Below are 13,449 nucleotides of genomic sequence, written 5' to 3'. Positions count from 1 at the left end.
ATCGTTTGCATTTTGAATTAGTTAACCCCTTTTTTTGCATATTTTGTATTTTCACATTTTCCTCATTCACCTTCTCTCACTCGATCTAGACCTTTCTCTCAATTCCCATCGTCTTCCTCCACTCTGCTTTGGTCAGCATCGAAACGAGTAAGCCGTTCTTTCGCTTTACTTCGGTCAGCGTAGAAGCGAGTAAGCCGGTTCTAGATTTCACTTTCTCCCGCTTGATCCAGACCCTACCCTCTTCTCCCCATTCACATCGTCTTGGCCTTCTCCACCAGAGCCACGAAGCCGATTCGTCTTCTCCCCCATATAGGAAATCCGAAGCCTACAGAGCAGGTAGGCACTTCTATTCCTATTCTCCTCGAATCCTCTTCTCTGAAGCCCTGTCATCTTCAAACACTAGATCTGAAATGTGAAGCCCACAGAGCATCGAAACCCTAACCCGAAACCCTAATCCGAACCCTAACCTGAAACTCTAATCCTAACCCTAACCCGAACCTCAAAAAATTTGTCCATCCTCTACCCATAGAGGAACTAGCCCGAATATTGTTGATCTTGTGCAATTGATTGAATGGAAATTTATTGCCCACCCTAGGATTTAGTGTCTTGGTATCAATGCTTTGATTTTAATTGATTTGTACATTGATGTTGATCTTCAGGTGGTGAACGCTGGAAAAGAGTCCTTACAATGGGCTAAGCGCGCACATGCTTGATCATGCATATAACTTCTTACTTATTTGGATGAGTTTGTTGTATTGGAAAAGCTGCTAGTGGCTGTATTGCATACTAATTATAAGTATATATTGATCACTTTAGTTTTGTTTAAGAAACCATTGCATATATAGATGCCCATGCATGTGATATGGGGGAAGAAAAATGAATTTTTCTTCTAAGACTACAAAAGGCTTTAGTTTCCATTGCTAGTGGTGGTTTCCAGAGCTTTGATTTGATTCTTACCCAATTCTGCAATGAGGGGTCACGTAGAATGGCTTTAGTTTTATGAAAGTGATAAAGAATCCACCTCTTACTGAATTTCATAATATAGAACATTGAGAGTAAAACTTGATGCAATCTCAGTCTTAACTAGCTTTCGAACTCTCTTTAGTATTGCTTTCTTATTAGTCTCGTTTCATCAAATGTTACTCATTCTCTAACAAATAATTTTTATTTTAATTACAGTTTCATACAATAATTTGAGATTTTTTAAACTGAAACATATTCCAACCTAGATCAAATATTAAATGAAGTGTAGATCATAGGATATCAAGCTTACTGTGAGTTTGATATAATGATAAAAGAAGTTGGGAGGTGGGGCACACAAAATGCTTTTTTGACCTCAAACTTATTGCGGAGGAAACCATGGGTAAAAGGAAGAAAAGTAAACTTTGAGGTTTTTTTTTCCCCCCAAATTCTGTTGCTTCCTTTAATTTATGAGATTGACATCATAGGATATACTTTATCATGTTAATTGGGAGTTTATACTGTGTGCAGAGAGATGCAAGGTATGAATTCTTTGCATGGGTGGATATACTACAGTTGCTAGAGGAGAACATTTTATTAAGAGAGACTAAGGCTAGGAAGACGTGGGATGATGCATTACAGCGTGAATATGCCGTTCGAAAAAGGGAAGATAAAGTGAGAGAGATGGCGAAGAATCTAAAAAAGGAAAAGTAAAAGTTATTGTATTTGTATTGGGTTGTCACCTTTGTTATTTTGTCTGCTTGGTTTGGATAAATTACATATAAAAAGTCATTAGGTTCATTTTGACTGGTTTAAGTAACCATCTAGCTTTTAAGGTGGTTCGTGCACACGATATTTGTGTATATTTTGTTTTTCTATTTTGGGCTCTGTTAAGAAATTTTGTTTTGAATCCTGTGGAGAATTCTATGAAAATTAAAAGTAATGGAATGAATTTCCATTTGATGAGCATTGGATTCTGAGTTGCTAAAATTCAAAAATGTGTTGTACTGCTTTTATGTGGTGTAAATGTGAACTGTAACTGCTAGGTGTTGGAATTGATTCTCTTTCTTCCAAGGGTTGGAACATAAACTAGTAACCATGTTGGTACTGGTACTGGTACTCAAATGCTTGGAATTGATTCAATTTTCTTGAAAGCAAAATCTACCTTGCACTTTTTCTAATTTTTCTCCCAATATTATTTTTTCCCTGAAGTTATAATTGTATCATGTGCAAGCATTTAGTGAAAGGTGTTGTGAAGTGAATGATTATGCCCAAAATTCCAAGACTACCGTAAGTCTAAAGTAAAAATGAATAGCCGGTCATATACATATACATAGCCATAATTCTAAGACTGCCATAATTCAATCCTTCTCCAATCAAGACCACCCGTATATAGCTTCATGTGCTCAAGAAAACCAAAAACATCCAGCAGCTTTCATACACAGCAGCACAATATTCTTGTGTAAACTCTCTTGCAAATTAAGCAACTCAAGCACTTGAACCCAAAACTAATTTCATTTGCTAGGGACGCTCTCTGTCTCTCTCTTGGTAACATCAACGCAGCTACCAAAGGCTATTGAACACTTTGCTTTTTAGCTGAAACCTAAAGGAGCCACCCATTTAAAAATAAAAAATAAAAATTCGAGTATTGTCTAAAACAAAAAACACCTCCTGCTATGCATGAGTCATCCAGCTAAATTCAAACATGAAATTACACCAAAGAAATATTTACAATAATTTATAGTTTGACTCCTCTATGAAAGACACTAAAATATTTACAATAATTTATAGTTTTATGTTCGGTGATGCGCAAAAAATGTTTTTCACAAGTGTTGAGAACTCCAACCAACTGCAAAATTCTCATCACTTTCATCATCACCATAAAAAAAACCTAGCAACCTGCATTTTCAATTTCTTCTTCCTCAACATTTCAACTTTCTCTCTATAGGCCCTGCAGGAAATGGAATGAAATCATTAGGCATAAAAAGGCTGGACCAACAGCAAATAAATTTGTGAAGAGATCTCCTGCAGATTAGAAGGCTAGCAATTATAATTTATAACCCTCACCTCCTCTTCTTCCAAACGGTCATCCACCTCCTGCAAGTGTTCTTGGATCAACTTTTCAAATTCCATGTACTCATCTCTAGAAACAATCAAATAATTTGTTCCACTTTAAAATATATATAAGAACTTTCAAATAAGATTATTCCTTGCACTTCTTAAATTCTTTGTAGGACTGGTAGGACTGTCATCAAACTAGTTAAAAAACTAGAGAATTGATTGGAATCCAAGATGACTTGGGGAGTTTGGTAAAGAGAAGTGATATAAAAAAAAATTATAATAAACAAAAAGGTAGAAACAAAGAAGCAGGCTTCGAAAAGCAAAATCATCAGGCTTGTTTAAAGTAAAGCTAAGCTTGTTTACTTGAAAGCAAATTTAAGTATTGAGCACAGTAAAGTCACAGTTTTTGTAATATGAACAGATGGACGAATGGAGTGAGCCTGATGTCTGCTTGTTTTAACTTTACAAAAAGGTCACAATTTATTTGATCAAGCATGCATCAGCCACACCAAGTTTGATTGAAACTCATGGGTGAACCAAAGATCATTATCTATATACTTTGATCGGAAACCGATTAATGATATCATCAAGGAAAACACAAAAAAGGGTGAGCATCAGATATAAACTACATGTGAGTCCATTTTCTATATACTTTGCTCCAAAACAGAATATTAGTTAATTACTTGTTACATTAAATATGGAATCTGTGCAGTGATTTCACTCCCACCTTCTGTAAAAATTTGGCTATTCATTTCAAACTTGTTTGCCTAACAATTTCTTTCTCTTACAAAAATATTTTTCAAGTTGAACAAAGAAAGACGCAGTATTTATTACTATCTGTACAAATATTTAGTGTAACATTAAATAAATATTCATGTAGAACCAATTTTCTAGTTCTCCTATATTCTGCACTAGATATGATCTTCTTCTCTGCAAGTGCAATCCAATCGTTGATACCCACATGTTAACCTCTCTTCTTCATTTTGGGTTTCATATGTTCTAAACTTTGTATCATAGTTATTGTTTTCTTTTGGTTTTACATGAATTTCTTTGTTCTGTCCTGGGTTCATTCATGGCTGCTGCTACTATTGCCTCCCAGATCTTTGAGAACCATAACATCAACAGCAACATCGACTGCGGCTACTATTGTTGTGTTCTCCTATATTCAACACTATATATATAAAATTAATTAGATGACCAACAATAGGTTAACTTTTCTTCGCATGTGATAAAAATGGGTTGTAAGTAGATTTTTTGTAGACAAAATAGTGTTTTCCAGCTCTGAAATTTGCTTGCCAAAAAGAAGTCGCATTTCACCTTTTCAACTCGTTTTGCTAAGAACAACTTAAAGAATAACAGAAAATCAAGTCCAAAAGAAGTTCAAGGAATACTAGAAGAACTTGTTTGCGACCACTCGGATCTGAAAAATCCAACCCATGTCGACGGCAGCTCAGATTTGAAATGTGTGACGAATGACGACGACAACAACCGGTTCGGTCCACGACGGCGACCACAGACAGTTCTTGGTTCAGATGAAAAGAATCGGAGGTTCAGCCGAGCTCTATCAAATGTTTTCTTCTTTTTACTTTCCCTCCATTTTTCCTGCATATTTCATTCACTCGTTTTTTTTTAATATTAAATTAGCAGCTGACGTGGCAATGCCATGTCAGCCGGTTCCACGCCGGCGGTTGCATATAGAAGAATTGCCAATATAATTATAGAAAAATTCTTTAGAATTCTTATTTTTACCCATTCAAAATATTGTGAATGGATAAATCATTATCTTATCAAATAAATTTTTCTATTTTACGATTGTTTAGCCAAAATATTTCACCTATTTTAATTTTTATCATCATAGATATAAAAAAATATTTTAAAAAAACATTATTTATCAAAAGTCTCATAATTTTAGCAAATTTTGTTAGCCCATCAAAAAATAGCTATTTTGACATAAGTATATTTGTATATAATTCATATGTCTGTTTATTGACGCACCAAATATATTATTAATATGAGAATATCTTCCCACCAGTTCACCTCATTCCTCCAAATAACGAGTAATTCTACAGACAGGCACAAATTTGTGCCTGCCCACGAATGGCACTGACTTGGCAAATGCCACGTTAGTAATTATATTATATTAATAAAAGAAAAAAAAAAAGAGGATGCTAAAAAGGAAGAAAATATCTAAAAGAGGGAATAAATTTTGCATTCATTCAAGTGGCAGTGTCCATCTCGCTTCAATCCAAGAAACGAAGGCGATTGCTGGCAATTTCAGTGGCTTCCTTGACGTAGTGCTGCAGAAAATTTCACTCTCAGCTTCAGATTTATTCTTCTCTCTCATATCTCAGTTGTCAGTTTTCTTCATTGGCGTTGTGGCTCCGTCGTTGATCACTTGCAGCAACCCACCTACCCACATTTCGTGGAGGAACCTAGTAAGAGGCTTAGTGAAAAATCACATATGCCTGTAGTGAAAAATCACATATGCCTATAGTGAAAATCACAAATGCCTATAGTGAAAAATGTGGATTTATGCATCGAACATGTGTTTCATTTTTCTTTTGATTGGTTCTAATTACAGGTACAAAAAATCCTTCAAAATCTAATCAGCTATCTAAAAAATTTTAATGATCACAAGTCATTCTCTTGTGAATAATAATGCATGAAAAAAAAAATTTATGCACTTTCTTCCACTGATGAATGGGGGTTTTTCATTTCTTTGGATTGGTTCTAATTACAGGTACAAAAAATCCTTCAAAAACTAATCAACTACCCAAAAAATTTTAATGATCACAAGTCATTCTCTTGTAAATAATAATGCATGAAAAATAAAAATTTCTGCACTTTCTTCCACTGATGAATGGGGTTTCTTCATTTCTTTGGATTGGTTCTAATATGAATCAAAGAGTGGGTGTTGTGGACGTAATAATTTCTATACGATAACTTTAATACATCACTAATAGGCTATAGAAAACAATCAAGGACCAAAAATTTCTGAAAATCACAAAAGTATAATAACATCGCATACCTGGGAGGAGAGAAACCACAAATCGATTCGCACAGAGAGAGAAATCAGGATTGAGAACCACTAGATCAATTTACACAGAGAGAGTGCCTGGGAGGAGAGAAATCGAAATGCTACATTTCATAAGTCTCGAAACGCACCGTTTTGAAGTAAATAAAACGGTGTGTTTCTCTCCATGTCGGATGTCGTCCCCGAACAGGCTTGACTCGTGCCTGGTTTTAGACTTTTTCCCAAATAACAATCTCCAATAGAAACTTGCCACGTAGACACCACATTTTCTCAATCATCTGACCACACTGGCCACTGCAAAGGAAGAAAAAGAATTTCCATTCACTCTCACCCTCTACTCCTCCACTAAAACCCTCCCTCCTACAGGAGAGAGGCTATTGATTGGATTTGGAAGGTTGGTATAATTGATTCTCTCTCTCTCACGGCATTGTGTTCTGTTTGTTTGATCCCTTGATCATAAGTTAAGAGCATTTCCATTCGAGTCTGCATATCTCCTTTATCCCTATAATTTTTCCTAAATTATATAGTTTTGAACAAAAATCCATCCCCATCTCACTCCCCATTTTATGGTTAGGGTTTACAGTTTGTATAGAAATTCTCCATATTTGGGAAACGACTGTGCATTCCCATCGCTCCCAAATCTCATTCAGTATTCCCTTCGTCCCGCGTCTTCTTCTCTCTCGCTAGGGTGTAAACTCAACGATTGGCCCCTCCCTCGCATGCAACACCAATGATTGCAGCCTCTCCATCGACAATTTTTGTAAGTGAAATTTAGTTTCTTTTCCATCGTATGTTTCTTTCTTCCCTCATTTTCTTCTATTTTTCTCTTCCTATCTTTCTGTTTCTCTCTTCCTATTTTTCTTCCTCCCGACGCCATGATCAAGTATGTGAGAGATGTTTGCCTACAACTCTCTCTCTACGTCAGCGTTCTCTTCGGAATAAGATTTCTTCCACTGATCTATACTCTCACTTTCTTTGACTCTTTCATCCTCGCTAGGACTGTTTGGCTGCCAAAAAAGTTGAGATGTTTTCACACAGATTTTTTTTTTTAAATTTGTCTCTCTCATGTCTTATCATTTTTCTTGATCGATCCATTCATTGAGTGAGGAGAAAAAAGAGAGGTTTGCGATTGTGGTTTTTTTATGATTCGTTGGGTTTTTAGTTTTGAGGAGAATTTGGTGGAGTTTGTTGTTACGGAATGGATTTTGAATACTTTTACAGTATTTTAAACTAGAAACGACTTGTAAGAAAAAGATCAAAATTTGAGATGAAAATTACTGGCTTTTGAGGAATTGGCGAATCATTGTTTGGTAAAGAGATTGAAAGTGTTGTGTTGGTGGAATTCGGGTATTTCTCTCGTTTACGTTGAAGATTTTGGACTTTGTTTGAGGAATTGACGAATCATTTTTTTTGAGTTTGGGTTTTGTTTATATGTTTTTTGCTATATTTGGTGAATTTATTGCATCTCCAAAGATAAAGAATGTTACTATTGGAGGTAGGAGTTCAAAATGTTACCGTTGGAGAAAGTCTTTAAAATCTTACTGTTAGAGAAATAACAAAAAATGTTACCATTAAAGAAATGACAAAAATTTTTATCATCAATACGTGGCTAGATACCATTAGAGAAACTGATAAATAGTAGATATTAAAAATACCATCACGTTAGAAAATGCACATATTAAAAAAAATTACTATTTTTATAATACAGATTTCTGTTTGAAAAATAATATTGTATCCAATAGTTAAAATTGTATAAGTATTTAGTAGAATGTGATATTTGAAAAGAAGATCATAAGACAAAAAAGTTACTAGTTAAGATTGTAAATGGAAATGAGAAAAAAAAGTAATAAAGAAATAATAGAGAAATATCATTTAATAGAATAGAGATAGGGATTGGAAATGAGATGCATGAGGTTTTTAAAAGATGAATAAAATTTAGAAAAAAATTTTAGAGAATGTGATTTTTAGTTACATTATATGAAATTTTATAAGAAACCCAATGGGAATGTTCTTTAACTCATAATGGCTGTAACTCTTGTGGATTTTTCTTTTTCTTGGATTTATAATGTGTTTTTAACTGGTTTTTGGTTTCAACACCATTTTTGTGGCTTGCACAAAAGCTTTTTTTTGGGTAAACAATGTGTAAAGATTGTTTAAAGGATAAATTAATTTTAAGGATTGTAAAGATTGGTTGTAACTCGTAACTGAAGGGTCAGAGGGTTGCAGATATTACACCAAGGCAAGTGTTAGTGGATAGTCTAGTCTGGAGCTGTTCTGGTGCGCCGGTGATCATATTGGTTACCATTTTGATGGCGCAGGCTGTTCAGCTGACTAAGTTTCAAAAGCAGTTTGAAAGCCTGCATCTTGGTTTAGAGGATGCAGATGAAAAGCAAGCATTTGGTTGTGCTGCATTTGAGGTAGATCAGTACCAACCGTGCTCTTCCTTTCCGAGTCAGTTATATTTGTTATATTGATTTTAGTCGTACTTTGTTGGACAATGTTGTACATGGGAAAATTTTATCTGTTTGAGATCATATGAACATGTTACTTGAGGAATAACACTTATTTTTCATCACTTGTGGAAAAGAGCATTTTATCGGAAAGGCTTTTGGATGAATATATAATGTGAGAGTGCACAACTTTTCTAAAATGATCCGAGGTTTTGTTAAAAAAAAGGTGCAGCTTTTATCACAGAAAATGGAGTGATGATATTTTGATGGACCGAAATAAGTTTCCCCCCCCCCCCCCCCCCCCCCCCCCCCCTTTTTTTGTTTAGGAAATTGAATTACAAGTGATAATGCAAATTGGTTTATCATGTCTAGGTTTGAATCTGATATGCTTGCATTTTCTGGATGCTATCATGGTGGGGGAGGAAAGGAAATAGGAGAACTTGGTGCAATTCGGAAGAGGTGGAAAACCTTACATGTAAGGCTCCAATAGTCATTAGAAAAGATTATTCAACCTCAATAGCATGTTAGACCTGTCTGAATATTGAGATGTTTATTTTGATACGACCTGCAGGCAAGCGACCCTGACAAAGTACGAAGGTGTGGACGATGCCCACTCACTCCAGAGGAAGTTGGTCTTATGCTAAGAGCATTGGGTTTTGGAATTGATGTTCGCTCATATGTGGCATCAGATGAAGTATATGGAGGAGAAGAGACATTTACACCACTCAAAGCACTCTTCCCTGAATTTTCATTCAAAACAGACCATAGCCAGCAGGGAGGAGTTGGCACCATTTTCATCATTTTCTTCTTGCATGGCTGCAATGGACTTCATCGTTTGTAATGAAAGCGATGTTTTTGTCTCCAATAACAATGGGAATATGACGTGACTAAAATGTTGGCTGGAGGAAGGTACATGAGTTATTTATTTATCATGTCAAGTGGTGCTCAAAAGCAATCTTAAGAATGACCTTAATACTTCAGGAGTTATTTTTTCAGTTGAAATTTTTTATAGGTTATGTTTTTGCAATTTAATTTTAGTACATAAAATTGTCTTTATAATTTGTAAGTGATTTTCCCAACAAGAATTGAAGTGCCATCAGTTTGCAAGGAGAAGGCAGCTTGTGGGTTGAGAAAAAACTTCCAGTTTATGTGGCCTTCACATTTTTAACTTCGATATATAGCATTTAAAACGCTCTGACTAAGATCATTGTAGTGGATATTAGGGGTCACTCTTGTGGTTGCTTGATAACATTACATGCTTGTCTATGCAGAAGATATTTCAGGCACAAACCAACCATTCGTCCAAATGCTAAAAAACTGTACCGCTTGTTCATGAATCGAAATAACATGTCATGGGAAGAATTTGCCTCCAGAATTCGAACTGATCAAGATTGGCTTTATGGGCGAGCCAATTGAGGTGAAGCCTGACAGGGGTGAATTTCATGAAAAACCAGCATCTTGCATTTGTGAGAAGTCTAAGGCAAAGGCTGGGGGGGTATTGATTCCTCAAAATCGAACTAACAATGGTGATGAAAGTGGTAAGGAGGATAGTACAAATGAGGATCCTGGGGAGTTGACGGATGAGCAGTCAACAGATGATGAGCAATAATGGTTTGATATGGACTATGCTAATGCGACGGAGAATGCAAATAAGCTTCAAGAAAAAGAGCTCCCTGAGGGAAGTAAATCAGATCCCAATCTTTTGCTTAAACCTGAACAACCAGTACTGGAGGAAGACTGGTTTTCAAACTAAAAAAAAAAAAAAAAGGCTCTATCCATTCCCATTGAAGTGGTTGCCCAACCCATTTTCAAATTTCAACAGATGCTTTTGGGTCCTCTTATTCCCCCTTTCGTGGCAAATATTTGCTTGACTAAAGCGGCAGTGACAACAAACCACTTTGTACATAAAAGGCATTGGCATGCAGTTGAGCAGATTGGGTTTCCAGTTTCTGTATATGGCAGCACAGTGCAAAGACCATGGGTACGGACACCCACAGCTCCTCCATTTAGATAATTTTCAGAAGCTTCTAGCACATAAAAAGGTAAAAACCACTAGGATATGTGCTAAAGACCGGGACATTTATACGATAGGAAAATAATAACCTTACGACTATTTTATAACTAATTTACAACTCTACATGAAATGGAGGGTAGTTTTGAAATACTAAAATTCATTTCTAACGAAGTGTCATGATTTCATTGCTTATTTGAGAATGAGTTGTAAAGTAATTGTAAAAGAGCTGTGGGTGTATCATTACTCTAAATGACAACAGGGGCATGGACAAAGGGTAGGCTCTGAGTCTTATTTAATAGTTTTGCTATTCATCATTCCACACACTGCCCTTGTTTTATGGTTTTATGCATGCTAAATAAATTGAGTTCTACTCATCATTCCTACACCACGTACTTGCTAACGGAAAAATAAAAAATAAAAAATCATGTGTAACGTGTGATGTAGATATAATGAGTAGAATTTTTCTTTATTCCTATTAAAAAAATTATTTTTCCACATATTTTTCAAGGAAGTGCGTATACAAAATGTTTAGTTCAGATCTTTGTTTCCCAAAGTGATGCAATACGAATCATGTTTTGTTAGGAGATTTCGATAAAGATGACAATTATGTGCTTCAATTTCAGTGACTAAAAATGGCTCCCACAGCCTACTACATATAAACTTCAAACCCCTATCAATCGGTTGTCTGTAGACTCAACAGTTGCTGAGTTAATTGATGCTGCTAATTTCAAGTAGAAGACTGATATAATAGTGGAAGTATTCAGCTCAGAAGAGGCACAATTTATCTGCAATATTCCTATCAGCTTGAGAATGTCAGTGACATTAATTTGGGCCAGAAATGCAAAGGGTGTCTTTTCAGTGAAAAGTGCTTATTTCCTGGATTGATCAATGAGAAAATAGTCTGTAGGTGAGGCTTCGAATGGAGAGGTAGCTGATGTGTTATGGAAGAAACTATGGCAGATAAAGGTTCTAGGGAAGATTAAACAATTTATATGGAAGGCTACTTAATGATATTCTACCTACAAAGCAGCTGTTAAGGAAAAAATTGATTGTGGAGGACGGATTGTGTCCTGTTCATCAGAGAAGTAAGGAGACTATTATCCATGTCCTTTGAAATTGCCCTGCTTCCATGGATGTCTAGGGGGAGAAAGATAGACCTCTCAATAAATGGAGTTCTAATTATCAGGACTTTAGATTGTTGTGGTTTGACTTGTTTAGTAGATCGGATGCTGTGCAGCTAGATCAGGTACGTAGCTGCTATTCTACACAAGCTTTGGGCTAGAAGAAACTGCTTTGTTTTTAATAACAAATTTAATAGTCCACTTGCTTTAGTTAGATCAGCATTGAATGACATAGAAGTTTTTCATGAAATACATCTGAACTTAATTACTAATGCAGATAGAATACCTCGACAGATTGCTGATATGGGATGAAATCCACCATCTGACCCTTTCTACAAGTTAAACTTTGATGCTGCTTTTGATTCTGAAAAGAGGTTGAATTGGCATTGTGGTAAGGAACAGTAGGGGTGAGGCTCTGATTGTGGTTTCTGCTCCAAGAAGTTAAGGCTGCTTATATTGCAGCAAAGTTAGGCATGTATCTAGAACTTGAGTTTGTGTGGATTGAAGATGGTCCTCCTGAAGTTATGTCTGCTATTTTACTTGAGATGCCAAGTACTGATTAATTTGAATTAATGGAATTATATTTCCTTTAAAAAAAAAAATCCTAAAATAGTATCCCAGTTTGTATTTTGGATAAATTAGTTTCTATATTTTAAATTTGAACCTTTTCGACTTTGCTCAAATTAATATTTTCGTTAATAAACAGCTAAAGTAATCCTTAAAATGCCACGTCAATACCACTAATTTGGTGCCACGTCAACCGATAGAGTTTCTGTAGAGAAAAATTTAAAGATTATTTATTACACAAACGTATTCAAGAAATTGAAAGACTATTTCGTAATGAGTAGTGATAAATATACAATATTTTATACAACATTTTTTACAACACATTATAAAAATAAGGGTATTTTTGTAAAATGATGTTAGTTTTATAAGGTATTTTACAAAAATATCCATTCTTTTAAATATTATTGTATAAAGTATTGTGTGTTTATCATTTTCCTTTCTTAATTGTAAATGTATTAAACAGGAAACAAGAATCAATTGAAGACTGAAGTCGAGTCCACTCAGCCCAGCCCATGTCCATTGCTGTACCCGAGGCAGTTTATGGGTCTGATGGATGTTGAATCAAACTATAACCCAAAGCAAGAACTGCGAGAGTCATAGGCCCCCAGCAAGCCCAACCTTGACCAATACCTAAATACATCTTTTTTTTATTAAAAAATTACCGAGTCTTTCTAATTATAAGTTAGTGCGAAAGATATTGACACGTCATTATTTGATTTCCAACATATTTTAAAATTTAAATATTTTCATGTCAACAGTTCAAAAAATTGTGTCCACATCAGTTTTTGAAAATAAATTTTTAAGAATCAGAGACCCAAATAACTCGAAGAAATGATGGTTGTCTTTTGTATAAGATGATGAAAGCCTTATGTTGAAGATTTGTGAGATGCTATTATTATATGAGGAGTAAACTTACAAATTTATATGATTTCATATTATTTATTAGATATATTTTATAATAAAAATAATTTTACAATTTGACGTATTGTATAAAAACACATTAATTTATAAATTTATTTTTATGTAATTAGTTTATTTTATTGAATGTATGGAAAGCAATTTAAATGGTGGCTGTGAAATGGAACTCATATAATATTATACATAAAGAAATGATAGTTACAGTCGTGAGTATGTAAATATAATATAATTACTTTAAAATAAATAAATATGAGAATCACATGAAAAAAAATTAATTATTTAATAATAAACTCTATTATTTTTCAAAACGCATTTCATAACTAT

At 34.8% G+C, this 13,449-nt stretch overlaps 1 pseudogene; it reads left to right on the top strand.

Moving 5' to 3' along the window:
- The first annotated feature begins 8,431 nt into the window (after positions 1-8,431).
- LOC121258802 lies at positions 8,432-10,114 on the top strand (annotated as a pseudogene).
- Positions 10,115-13,449: the final 3,335 nt, after the last annotated feature.

The sequence above is a fragment of the Juglans microcarpa x Juglans regia genome, chromosome 3S (assembly GCF_004785595.1).
Source record: "Juglans microcarpa x Juglans regia isolate MS1-56 chromosome 3S, Jm3101_v1.0, whole genome shotgun sequence".
In the NCBI taxonomy this organism is placed as follows: Eukaryota; Viridiplantae; Streptophyta; class Magnoliopsida; order Fagales; family Juglandaceae; genus Juglans; species Juglans microcarpa x Juglans regia.
This window is presented reverse-complemented; position numbering and strand designations above follow the sequence as displayed.